This window comes from Phyllobates terribilis, unplaced genomic scaffold, assembly GCF_046119375.1.
Source record: "Phyllobates terribilis strain yellow unplaced genomic scaffold, ASM4611937v1 Scaffold_268__1_contigs__length_2594270, whole genome shotgun sequence".
In the NCBI taxonomy this organism is placed as follows: domain Eukaryota; kingdom Metazoa; phylum Chordata; class Amphibia; order Anura; family Dendrobatidae; genus Phyllobates; species Phyllobates terribilis.
In genome coordinates, this window is record NW_027363028.1 from 819,080 (window position 1) to 831,832 (window position 12,753).

The following is a 12,753-nucleotide window of genomic DNA, read 5'->3' on the forward strand; positions in this document are numbered from 1 at the left end:
CCTGCCGGGTACCCCTCCCCAGTTCAAAGGCTGAAGTAAGACGCCCATTTACCCTTAATCGTGCCAATGGCCTCTCATATAGTAGCTTGATCCATGAAATAAATCCAGCAACCATACCAAATTTCTCCAAAACTACCCATAGATATTCCCATTCAGCAGAGTCAAATGCTTTAGCAGCGTCTAGCGAGCAAATAACCCTGTCTCCTGCATTGTCCACTGGCAGCTGAAGATTAAGAAATAGTCTACGGATATTAACGACTGTAGACCTAGCTGGCATAAAGCCCGATTGATCACTATGTATAACATTAGATATTATGTTATTTAACCTGGAGGCCAGAACTTTTGCTATAATTTTAATGTCCGTAGGTAGCAGGGATATAGACCTATAGGATTCGGGAAGCAATGGATGCTTACCCGGTTTGGGTATCACTACGATAACTGCTTCTCTCATTGAGAGGGGCAGAATGCCTTCCCTTGCTGCCTCCTGGAAGGTGCACAGCAATTGAGGTAGTAATATATCCCCAAATTTTTTGTATATTTCCATAGGGAACCCGTCCAACCCTGGTGATTTATTATTGGCCATTGAAGCTGTGGCCAGTTGTAACTCCTCTAATTGCAGGGGACTATTTAAGTATTTTTTATCTGCTTCAGAGATAGCTGGAAGATCAATCCCCTCCAAATAAGTCAGGATTTGTTCTCTGCTAAATCGTGTTTTGGTTCTGTATAAGTCCTGATAAAATTCTCTGAAAGCATTTGACATTTGATCTGGCTGATTAACCATTGCACCTTCCTTATTTTTTAAAGCGCCTATAAAGGATGTCCCTATTTGAGCCCTTGCAATCATAGCCAGTAAATGCCATGCCTTTTCCCCTTCTTCATAAAAATGTGTTTGGGAAAATAGTCGCATATTCTTGGCCTTCTCCCTAATGTGTGTGGAGTATGCCTCCTGATATTATTATAGGGAGGGGGAATGTAGACTGCCACTAGTAATAATTCTTTGGTGAATATTCTACAATGAATCCAATGAATCTGCCCTCCTCATCCACCTTAGTGGATATCAATTCAAAAGGGATAGATCTATGTACTAAAATACTGACACCCCTCGAGTAACTTGAAAAGGTAGAATGAAAACTATGGCTAATCCATGAACGCTTCAAGGTCGCTATATTACTTTTTTCTAGATGTGTTTCCTGCAGACATACCACTGCTGGTGAATTTCCCCGTATATATTCAATGACAGCCGTCCTCTTTAAGGGGTCTCCCAACCCTCTCACGTTCCAAGAAAGGAATTTTACTTGGTTAGCCATTAGGATATAACGCATAGGGGATGGACAGGATATACATGACAAGCGTTAACATAACTCCGGTTCCCAAATACAAGGCTATGATAATACCCTCTTTTCCATACAAGATCACTGTAATCCATATGGGTGGCAGAACTGCGCAGCACAATCTATAAACATACAACTTACAAAAACATACAAACAGAAAAATACCGATCCATCCAGAAAAAACAGATGGATGGGGGTACCAGTCCAACTTGCACCCACACATGAAGCAAGCGAGCAACCTACAAAAAGAGAAAAATAAACGTTTCTTGGGAGCCTGCCATTTTAGGATAATAGACAAAATATCCATTTTCCACTGGGCCATGGGTTACTTGGTAAGAATTATGACTCCAACAGTCAATCAGATATCTTCTGATGGCACATGACTTAAGTTATACGTCTTCATTCAACGTTGTGGGTTCTGGCGAAGTTGCTGTTCATTTAGATCAAGCCAGCGGAGTGCTTCCTTAGGATTTTCAAAAAAGGAGGTCCCTCCCAGGGCGGCCACTCTGAGTTTTGCTGGGTAAAGCATGGAGTATGGTATTTGTAGCTGGCTTAGCCGGCGTTTCACATCCACAAATTGTGCCCTGCGTTTTGACACTTCAATGGAGTAGTCAGGGAAAAAGGACACCTTTTGGCCATTGACGGAGATGTCCCCTTTATTACGAGCTGCCTTAAGGATGTTGTCACGGTCCTTATAGTGAAGCAGCTTCATTAGGACTGGCCGCGGCGGGGCGCCGGGTATCAGCCGAGTAGGAACTCTGTGCGCCCTTTCCACAGCAAATAGAGGGGTCAGGTGTTCTACCCCAAACAGGGAGAGCAGCCATTTCTCAAAATACTCAGTAGGGTTATTGCTCTCATTTTTTTCAGGGATGCCAATTACCCTTATATTATTCCGCCTGAGTCTGTTCTCCAGATCGTCAATTTTAGCCAGCAATGCCAGGATCTGTTGGTCATGTCTGCGATTGTCACTGATAATTTGGGGCTGTTTATCCTCCAAATCACTAATTCTCCCCTCAGCTACTGTGGTCCGATCTGTTACTTTCTGCAGCCCCTGTCTCATATAGGAAAGTTCTTCCTTAATCTCACCCATTTGATTATTAAGTGAGGACAGGACAGATCCATACTGTGTAACAGCCATGAAAATATCCTTAATTGTAGGGTCTTCTGTCTGCTGGGTTGAGAGAGTGCTGAAGGGGTTAACCTCTGGCTGTCATTGTTATCTGCATTGTTACATTCTCCTGGGAGAGCAGAGAAGCAATTAGCCATCTCCCTCATCTGTGCTTGCACTGTATTACTCAAGGGGGCTGCTCTGTTTGTCCTAGCATAACTAGCTAGTTTAACTGCAGCGTTCATGGGAGTAGACTTGCCTGGTGCATCTAGAGATGTGGAAAGCTTCGGTTTCTCGACGCCATCTAGAGATTGTCTGTCTGCTCCTGCAGTCACCTCATGGAGCCTTCTGCCTGCTTTCCCAGCCATAAAAAACTCCTCTGTTGTGCAACGATGGTTACAGGAGCTCAGAGGGAGATATTATCTCTGGTTTTATTACTATTTAGGGCCCAGTGGAGACTTTTACAGGCTGTTGCTCCCAGAGCTGATCTGTCCTGCGACCGCTCACATGTCCAGCCAAGCCACGCCCCAAGTGCCCAATATTTACATTGGCTCGAGGTACGGATTCGGGATTGCCCACGACTTTGGCTTCATATGGGCCCTGAGGGGCTACAAGACAGCCAGTGGAGCTCCAATCCGGAATGCAGCAGTAGTGAGAAGTCTGCTAGAAGCTCTGAAGTTACCTAGGCAAGTGGCTATGATCAAAATTAAGGCTTATGGGAAGCTGAATTCAGAGGAAGCCAAGGGCTGACATTACAGCAAAAGCAGCAGCTATGGAACCAATATTTCCAGAGGAAGCAGAGCTGTCGGGGGGTACAGAGGTGTTTGTGCTCACCAGATTTCGGAGACAACGAGGAGATGAGGAAGAAACGGGAATGAGAAATTTGGGGTTGGAAGATGAAGAGGAGCAAAGACTGGAAGAGAATCCGACACACAGGACTTAAGTGGACCGTCAGAATGCGGTAACGGAAGGAAAACAAGGATTGAAAACAAGAAGTGATTGAAAGTGATCAAGGACCCGCCTTCACTGCAGAAGTTACCAAATCAATCTGGGAGATGATTGGGGCGGATGTGGGCCTGCATACTCCTTATCATCCTCAAAGTAACGGCAAAGTTGAAAGGATGAATGGCACTTTAAAAAACAAAATTCTTAAAGCCAGTAAAGAATTGTCACTTCCTCGGCCGGAAGTGCTGCCTATTGCCCTATACTCAATCCGAAATACCCTGAGACAACCCACAGGGCTCACACCATATGAGATCTTGTTTGGGGGGGCCACCTAGAATAGGTCGATATTACCCAGAGCAGCTTAGTTCAGGGAATGATAAGCTTGTGAATTTTGTTGTCGGACTTGCTAAAGAGTTAAAACTAACACATGCTACAGTGTACTCTTCTATTCCAGACTCAGATCTAGAACCAGGTACTCACAGCATCCAACCTGGAGATTTTGTCTGGATAAAGAACCCACAACCCTGATGTTCCTTTGTCTGATGACAGTAGCTGAGGGGAGTCTTTGTTACGGTAACACGTGCATTCCAAGCAATTATTACTAAAGAGAATGATATTCCAGTTTTCTGGTACAACACTTCCTTGAATGTGGTGACATGAAGATTAGGATTAGATTGGAGGGCAAATAGACTGGGGAATGTGCCTTAACTAAAGCAATAATGTCTGTTTACCTTATATCTGAGTCCCATGAATCCAAAGAGGAAATAAAGGCTGCGTTTACAGGCACATACAGGGCCAAGAGAGAAGTTAACCCCAAAGGCAGTTTTGACCCACATATATATATTGATGTTCTCGGAGTGCTTAGGGGGGCGCCAGACGAATTCAAGGCCTGAGACCAAGTGAAGGCGGGATTTCAGTCCATAATACCCATAATAACCGTTAACAAGAACGTAGATTGGATAAATTACATATATTATAACCAACAAAGATTTGTCAATTACACCAAAGATGCCTTACAAAGGATAGCTGACCAACTAGCACCCACATCTACCTTGGCTTTCCAAAACAGAATAGCTCTGGATATGTTACTAGCAGAGAAAGGAGGGGTATGCAAAATGATAGGTGAGCATTGTTGTACATATATCCCAGACAATACCGGTCCCACAGGGAAAGTTACTAAGGCTCTCAAAATCTATGAACAAACAGTTCCCCTTAGAACAAAAGTGCTGTACCAGAGAGATTCCCGGAAGTAAATGAGTTTGTAAAGTTAATATCCATATTTCTGTGTTAGGGGTGGCCCTCGATTACCCAGTCACTAGATCTTTTAGGGTCTCCACCCCTTTCCTGTAGGTCTTCGTACGAGTTATATTTAGGAACGTCGGTGGGTCCGTCTAAAAGGGACGGGGCACCCGTCACATCGTAGGGTTCCAGATTAGCTTTAACATAGGGTCAATCTCTTCTCCCCCTCTGATTTTTAGCATATAGATATTAAAAGCAAATAATTGATTTTAGGGGGAGTTTGTCAAGGTAAAATATATATTATAGAAAATCAATTAGTGTCTTTTAATAGATTACCTATTCAGTGTGAATCAATATAGCGATGATGGAATAATCTATGTGTATGTATGCAAATGTGTATATGCACATGGATTATGTTAATAGTTAATGAATATATAACTAACAGCTTCTGTTCTAATTTATAGACACGAACAACTAAGTGATTTCCTGGGAATGAAGTATGCATGTGCACGGCTGATAACAGAGAGATTCATGTCGAGTTGGCAAAGATGGCGCTGAGGGGCGAACTCACCCCCTCCATCGGAATTCCTAAGGCGTTACTCAAACCAAGAGATACATAGATGGACAAATTATAGCGTGCCGAGTTATCAGAAAAGAGCAATAAATTTTACTAATCCCACTTAGAAGGAGAATGCCCCATGTCTACGTAATAAAGTATGCCATTGTGCCATTTTGGGTGGTTCAGTTTCTGAGTGAGGTTTATCAACCAGATTAGCAGATTTGGTTAATTAGCTTCTCTGCATGCACTCAGACATCTTTAATTTGGAGGAGAGCAGTTACCTAGTGTATCTTATATTGTGTGCAATATAATATGCACACAAGTATATGTATATGAACATATATAGCCACACATGTAGTGTGCATTTACTTATATGAGACATATGTACAGTGAGATCGCTCTATATCACATATCTATACTAATCTATATATACTATGAAATATATCATAAAGAGCAAAAGATAAAAGCTTTATTACCATGGCTGTACCGTCCTTGGTGCTGGAGCTTGTGACACTAATGTGATGTCTCCTCAGCCATAGGTGCTTGTGTCACAATAAGATGCTACAGATTGAAGATAGAGGAGGGTGGGTGTGCTAGGTACTGGCTTACAGGCCAGTGCAATGCATGATGGAACTTGTAGTATTAAAACACAGGAAGTCAGGAGACAGGAAGTTGTTGATTAACCCCATTAGAGCTGGAGCCAGCACTTCTTTAAAATCAGACATTGAAGGAATCTCCAGTTCTTGAGGAGGCACATCTTCTGGTATCCCTCGCAATTTTACATTGTTTCCTTGAAATCCACTAGTTTAGTTTGTATTGCTTACAATTCATCTGGGAGTTCATTATGTGCAGCTATCAGCTTGTTGTGTGATTTTGCAAAGGCTCCCATTTTATTTTCCATGTGAGATACTCTTATCTAGTCCCTTAGTTACTGTTAGAACCCTCCTGTTTGTTTTTTCTATCTTGTGTTTTGCAGTCACGTGAAAATCTGCCTTTATATTCCAGCTCCGCCCTTGTGGCTGTGCTGGACTTCAGTGTTTTACTGTTTCTCTAGCCAGGTGCTTCTGTGCCTTTCCCTGTCAAGTTCACTTGGTCCTCTGGGACCTCTAGTACTTTTTGTCAGTTTGTCTTTTCGTGTTCTGCAACAACTTCTGTTTAGGAGGTGTCCCATTTTTGTCCCAGTCCTTAGTTCTTTTAGGGACCTCTCCCTTAATTCTATAGGTCTTCGTTCAGACTAGCCTAGGACTAAGGCGGGTCTGTTCACTAGGAACAGGCAGCCCGCTACATTGTAGGGATTCAGCTTAGTCTTACTGTAGGGACAGCCTTCCCCTATCTTTCCTTAGTACTTGTTGCAGATCATAACAGTTACAGTTTGTATAGTCAATAATAAAGTGGCAAAGTCCTTCTACATAGAACTGCTGCCACCAGCATATCTCTAAGTAAGTTGCCTGATGCTGGTTCATTTTATGTGGTGAACTGTGCCAGTGCTATTGAAGAACTAGATATAGCAGAGCTGGATGTCTCCCCTGCTGACACTTGCAACTCCTCCTCCAGCCTCTGTCTGTGTGAAGCTGGATTAACTGTGGGAGAGAAAACATCCCTACATCAAACTGTTTGACAGCTTTAATACATGTGAGGAATGCTTGTTTCTTTCGCATTCCTCACATGTATTAAAGCTGTCAAACAGTCGCAAATCATGTTCACGGGAGTGATTCAAACATATCACCGAGTACGCTGAAGATACTCAGTACTCGCCTGAGAATACTCGCCAAAACGGTTAACCAAACATGCTTGCTCATCACTATGTGCGACATATCTCTCTGATTTAAGGGCATGATAATTCAAAGTTTGAAAATTGCTATATTTTCAAAATTTTCGCCAAATTTCCGATTTTTTAACAAAGTAACGCAACTGATATTGAAGAAATTTTTACCACTATCATGAAGCACAATATGTCACGAAAAAACAGTCCCAGAATCAGTGGGATCCATTGAAGCGTTCCAGAATTATTACCTCAAAGTGACAGTGGTCAGAATTTTAAAAACTGGCCTGGTCTTTAACGTGCAAACCACCTTTGGGGGTAAAGGGGTTAAGGCAAATAAGTGGAATGTTCTGCAATGGCCACGTCATTCACCAGATCTCAACCCGATCGAGATGCATTTCACAGGCCGTAGACTAAACTTAAGGCAGAAAGACTCACAAACAAGCAATAACTGAAGTCACTGCAGTGAAGGAGGCAAAGCCTCACAAAGGAGGAAACCCAGCCTTTGGTGATGTCCATGGCTTCCAGACTTCAGGCCATCATTGCTGCAAAGGATTTTATTCCTGCCATTACTTTGAGCTGGACAATATATTCATGTAGTTTCCCATGGCTGGGTGTCCATTAGCCGGGTCTCAGTACTTCTTAGCCCTTATCCACATGGACTCTACAGTCATGGCCAAAAGTATTGAGAATGAGACAAATAGTAATTTTTCCAAAGTTTACTGCTTCATTTTTTGTAATGGCAATTTGCATATACTCCTGAATGTCAAAGAGTGATCAGCTCAACAGCAATTACTGTACTGGCAAAGTCAATATTTGCCCAGAAAATGAACTTTAACCCCCTAAACACATTTCAACATCATTGCAGTCCTGCCTTAAAAGGAGCAGCTAACATCGTTTTAGTGATTGATCCATTAACACAGGTGTGGGTGTTGATGAGGACAGGGCTGGCGATCAATCAGTCATGATTAAGTAAGAATGACATCACTGGACACTTTAAAAGGAGGCTGGTTCTTGGTATCATTGTTTCTCTTCAGTTAACCATGGTTATCTCTAAAGAAACACGTGCAGCCATCATTGCACTGCACAAAAATGGCCTAACAGGGAAGAGTATCGCAGCTACAAAGATTGCACCTCAGTCAACAATCTATCGCATCATCAAGAACTTCAAGGAGAGAGCTTCCATTGTTGTCAAAAAGGCTCCAGGGCGCCCAAGAAAGACCAGCAAGCGCCAGGACCGTATCTTAAAACTGTTTCAGCTGCGGGATCGGACTACCAACAGTGCCGAGCTTGCTCAGGAATGGCAGCAGGCTGGTGTGAGTGCTTCTGCACGCACTGTGAGGCGGAGACTCTTTGAGCAAGGGCTGGATTCAAGGAGGGCAGCAAAGAAGCCACTTCTCTCCAGAAAAAACATCAGGGACCGACTGATATGCTGCAAAAGGTACAGGGAGTGGACTGCTGAGGACTGGGGCAAAGTCATTTTCTCTGATGAATCCCCTTTTCGATTGTTTGGGACATCTGGAAAACAGCTTATTCGGAGAAGAAGAGGTGAGCGCTACCACCAGTCTTGTCTCATGCCAACTGTAAAGCATCCTGAAACCATTCATGTGTGGGGTTGCTTCTCAGCCAAGGGAATCGGCTCACTCACAGTCTTGCCTAAAAACACAGCCATGAATAAAGAATGGTACCAGAATGTCCTCCAAGAGCAACTTCTCCCAACCGTCCAAGAGCAGTTTGGCGCCCAACAATGCCTTTTCCAGCATGATGGAGCACCTTGCCATAAAGCAAAGGTGATAACTAAATGGCTCATGGAACAAAACATAGAGATTTTGGGTCCATGGCCTGGAAACTCCCCAGATCTTAATCCCATTGAGAACTTGTGGTCAATCATCAAGAGACGGGTGGACAAACAAAATCCAACAAATTCTGGCAAAATGCAAGCATTGATTATGCAAGAGTGGACTGCTATCAGTCAGGATTTGGTCCAAAAGTTGATTGAGAGCATGCCAGGGAGAATTACAGAGGTCTTGAAGAAGAAGGGGTAACACTGCAAATATTGACTTGCTGCATTAACTCATTCTAACTGTCAATATAACCTATTGGTACTCATAATATGATTGCAATTATATTTCTGTATGTGATATAAACATCAGACAAACACTAATAAAAACCAGAGGCCAGCAGATCATGTGAAAATATAATTTTGGTGTCATTCTCAATACTTTTGGCCATGACTGTACTTGACAAATGGTAAGGTTTTAGGACGTTAGGACCGTCCCGAATAGGGTCACCGAGGCGTGTTGGGATGGCTTTTACTATTTTTTGATCAAAATTATGTTAACTAAGCACCTTATATTATTTTCATGCACTCACTGTTGTTGTTCATTTACTGCAAGAGTATTTACTTACTATGTTTTTATCTTGGGTCTTTTAAAGTATTAAACATGAATATTGTATTTATGGTAAAGTTAATTTGTCCGATTACTTTTGAGCCGCTGAAATGAGGAGGGTTTGTGGAAAAATGATTGCAATTCCTAAACGTTTCACAGGATATTTTTGTTCAACTCTTAATTAAACCTGAAAGTCTCCACTTCTATTGTATCTCAGTTGTTTCATTTAAAATCAAAATTCATGGCCTGCAGAGCTGAAATCACGAAGATTCAATCACTGTCCAAATATTTCTGGACCTAACTGTATTCATATATTTACACTATTTGGACAAATATTGCATCTCTTGCCCCCAAAACAAAACTCAAAATGTTCTCCTGTCCCTTTTTCTAACTCCCAATCCCAAAATCGAAAAAGACATTCGGAGTTGCCAATCCTCCCTCTTTTGTAGACTTCTGGAAATAAAGCATTTTCTGCCTCGGCTCTTTACTTCCTACAAAACAACATGGTGGGAAAACTAACCACTCAGTTATACTCAATAACTAATCAGTTATTTTTTATTACAGGTTTTGTTTTTTTTAAAGGGAAATTACAATAAAATGTCACCAATCCCTTTTTCTTGTAGAATAAATCCCTTTCTCATCCAGTCCTGTAGTAATGACTTTGTTATCAGGTTTTGTAGGAGGGTTCGTCTGACTCCATCTTCTGTTATCAATATCTGTGCGAGAAACAAGAGACGTCCGAGCGCAGTTTTACCGAGTGTCCAGTGTCAGTTCTTTTCCAGTCTGATACACCTGATACACACGCGGCTCCGCTCCGTACACCTCGTACACACGCGGCTCCGCTCCGTACACCTCGTACACACGTGGCTCCGCTCCGTACACCTGCGGCTCCGCTCCGTACACCTCGTACACACGCGGCTCCGCTCCGTACACCTCGTACACACGCGGCTCCGCTCCGTACACCTCGTACACACGCGGCTCCGCTCCGTACACCTCGTACACACGCGGCTCCGCTCCGTACACCTCGTACACACGCGGCTCCGCTCCGTACACCTCGTACACACGCGGCTCCGCTCCGTACACCTCGTACACACGCGGCTCCGCTCCGTACACCTCGTACACACGCGGCTCCGCTCCGTACACCTCGTACACACGCGGCTCCGCTCCGTACACCTCGTACACACGCGGCTCCGCTCCGTACACCTCGTACACACAAGGCTCTGCTCCGTACACCTCGTACACTCGCGGCTCCGCTCCGTACACCTCGTACACTCGCGGCTCCGCTCCGTACACCTCGTACACTCGTGGCTCCGCTCCGTACACCTTGTATACAGGCGGCTCCACTCCGTACACCTCGTACACTCGCGGCTCCGCTCCGTACACACGCGGTTCTGCTACATCCACACTGTAAACCCCTCCTGACCCCACACATAAACTTCAGCTCATCCAGCACCATGACAACCAGCACAGCAGAGTCCTACATCCACTGAGGCCCCTGATCATGTGACCCCTGACTCCTCCCCTCCTGTGACCTCATCACAGGTCCTGTGCGCACAGAACAGCCATACATGTGGTGGCGGCTCTGCAGGTGGAGGTATGTGGAGACCCCCATTACTGGGCGCAGGGGGCATTAACCCCTTCAGCACCGAGACTATTTTGGGGTCTTCTGTTGCCCCTTTATAAGAATCATACGGTTTTTGTTCTGTTTCCTGTAATAGATACATACGATCCAACTATGGAGACAGGAAGGGAGGAAACGTATTGTTCTCATAGTACAGGACCCCTTTACTGCCCCCACAGTGTAATGCCCCCATTATGCCCCTTATGCAGTATGTATGATGCCCCCACACAGTGTAATGCCCCCATTATGCCCCTTATGCAGGATGTATGATGCCCCCACACAGTGTAATGCCCCCATTATGCCCCTTATGCAGTATGTATGATGCCCCCACACAGTGTAATGCCCCCATTATGCCCCTTATGCAGGATGTATAATGCCCCCACACAGTGTAATGCCCCCATTATGCCACTTATGCAGGATGTATGATGCCCCCCACAGTGTAATGCCCCCATTATGCCCCTTATGCAGGATGTATGATGCCCCCACACAGTGTAATGCCCCCATTATACCCCTTATGCAGTATGTATGATGCCCCCACACAGTATAATGCCCCCATTATGCCCCTTATGCAGGATGTATGATGCCCCCACACAGTATAATGCCCCCATTATGCCCCTTATGCAGTACCTCTTGAAGCTCATCAAGAGAATGCCAAGAGTGTGCAAAGCAGTCATCAAAGCAAAAGGTGGCTACTTTGAAGAACCTAGAATATAAGACATATTTTCAGTTGTTTCACACTTTTTTGTTAAGTATATAATTCCACATGTGTTAATTCATAGTTTTGATGCCTTCAGTGTGAATGTACAATTTTCATAGTCATGAAAATACAGAAAAATCTTTAAATGAGAAGGTGTGTCCAAACTTTTGGTCTGTACTGTACATATATAGTTATGATATTTTTTGCCCTTTTGAGGTTGGGGGCCCAAGTACAGCTATTCCTGTGGGACCTGTGATTTCTATCTACGTCGATATATGTATGTATATATATATATATATATATATAGGATAATGGCGTATAATAAAGTTGTTATGGGTGTGACTTAACTAACATTGTGCAGTCAGGTCATTGACAACATTATGACAGCTGACACCCTGTAGTATCGGCCCCGGACGTTTTTGCGACCGATTGGGACCAATGAACCCCTTAAATACCGCTGTCAATCGCGACAGCAGTATTTAAATTGTTACAAGGGAGTCACAAGACCCCCTTTGTAGCCATCGGACCCCCGCGATGAGAATTGCTGGTCCCGATGGTTACCATGGTACCCTGACTTCATGTGATGACCCCAGGGTACAGTGGCCTGTGAGATCTAGCTATAAGCTGACTATTCTCATACACTGCAGTACACGAGTACTGCAGTGTATGAGACCAGTGATAAAAATAAAAATTATACATGTCCCACAGTGAAAAAAGGTGAAATTAAGTATGTAAAAAACACAAAAACACATCACGAAAAGCCGTTTCGCCATTTAAAACGCAGCGATTGTGATGCAACACCGTTTCGCGGACACCGTAAAAATAAAAAAAAAGGACCACAAAAACATCGCTTATTGATCATACTGACTAGCGATCAAAAAGTTATGTAAAAAGAAAAATGGTAAAAATGAAAACACCAAACTGCAAAAAACAAGCCCTAATATAACTAATAGCCCTAATATAGCTCATTCGGCTAAAAAAATAAAAAAGTTTCAACTCTCAGAAAATGGCGATGCCAAAACAAATTCATTTTTGTAAAATATTTTTAGTCTGTAAAAATAGCAAAGCACAAAAAATATAAATCTGGTATTGCTGTAATCG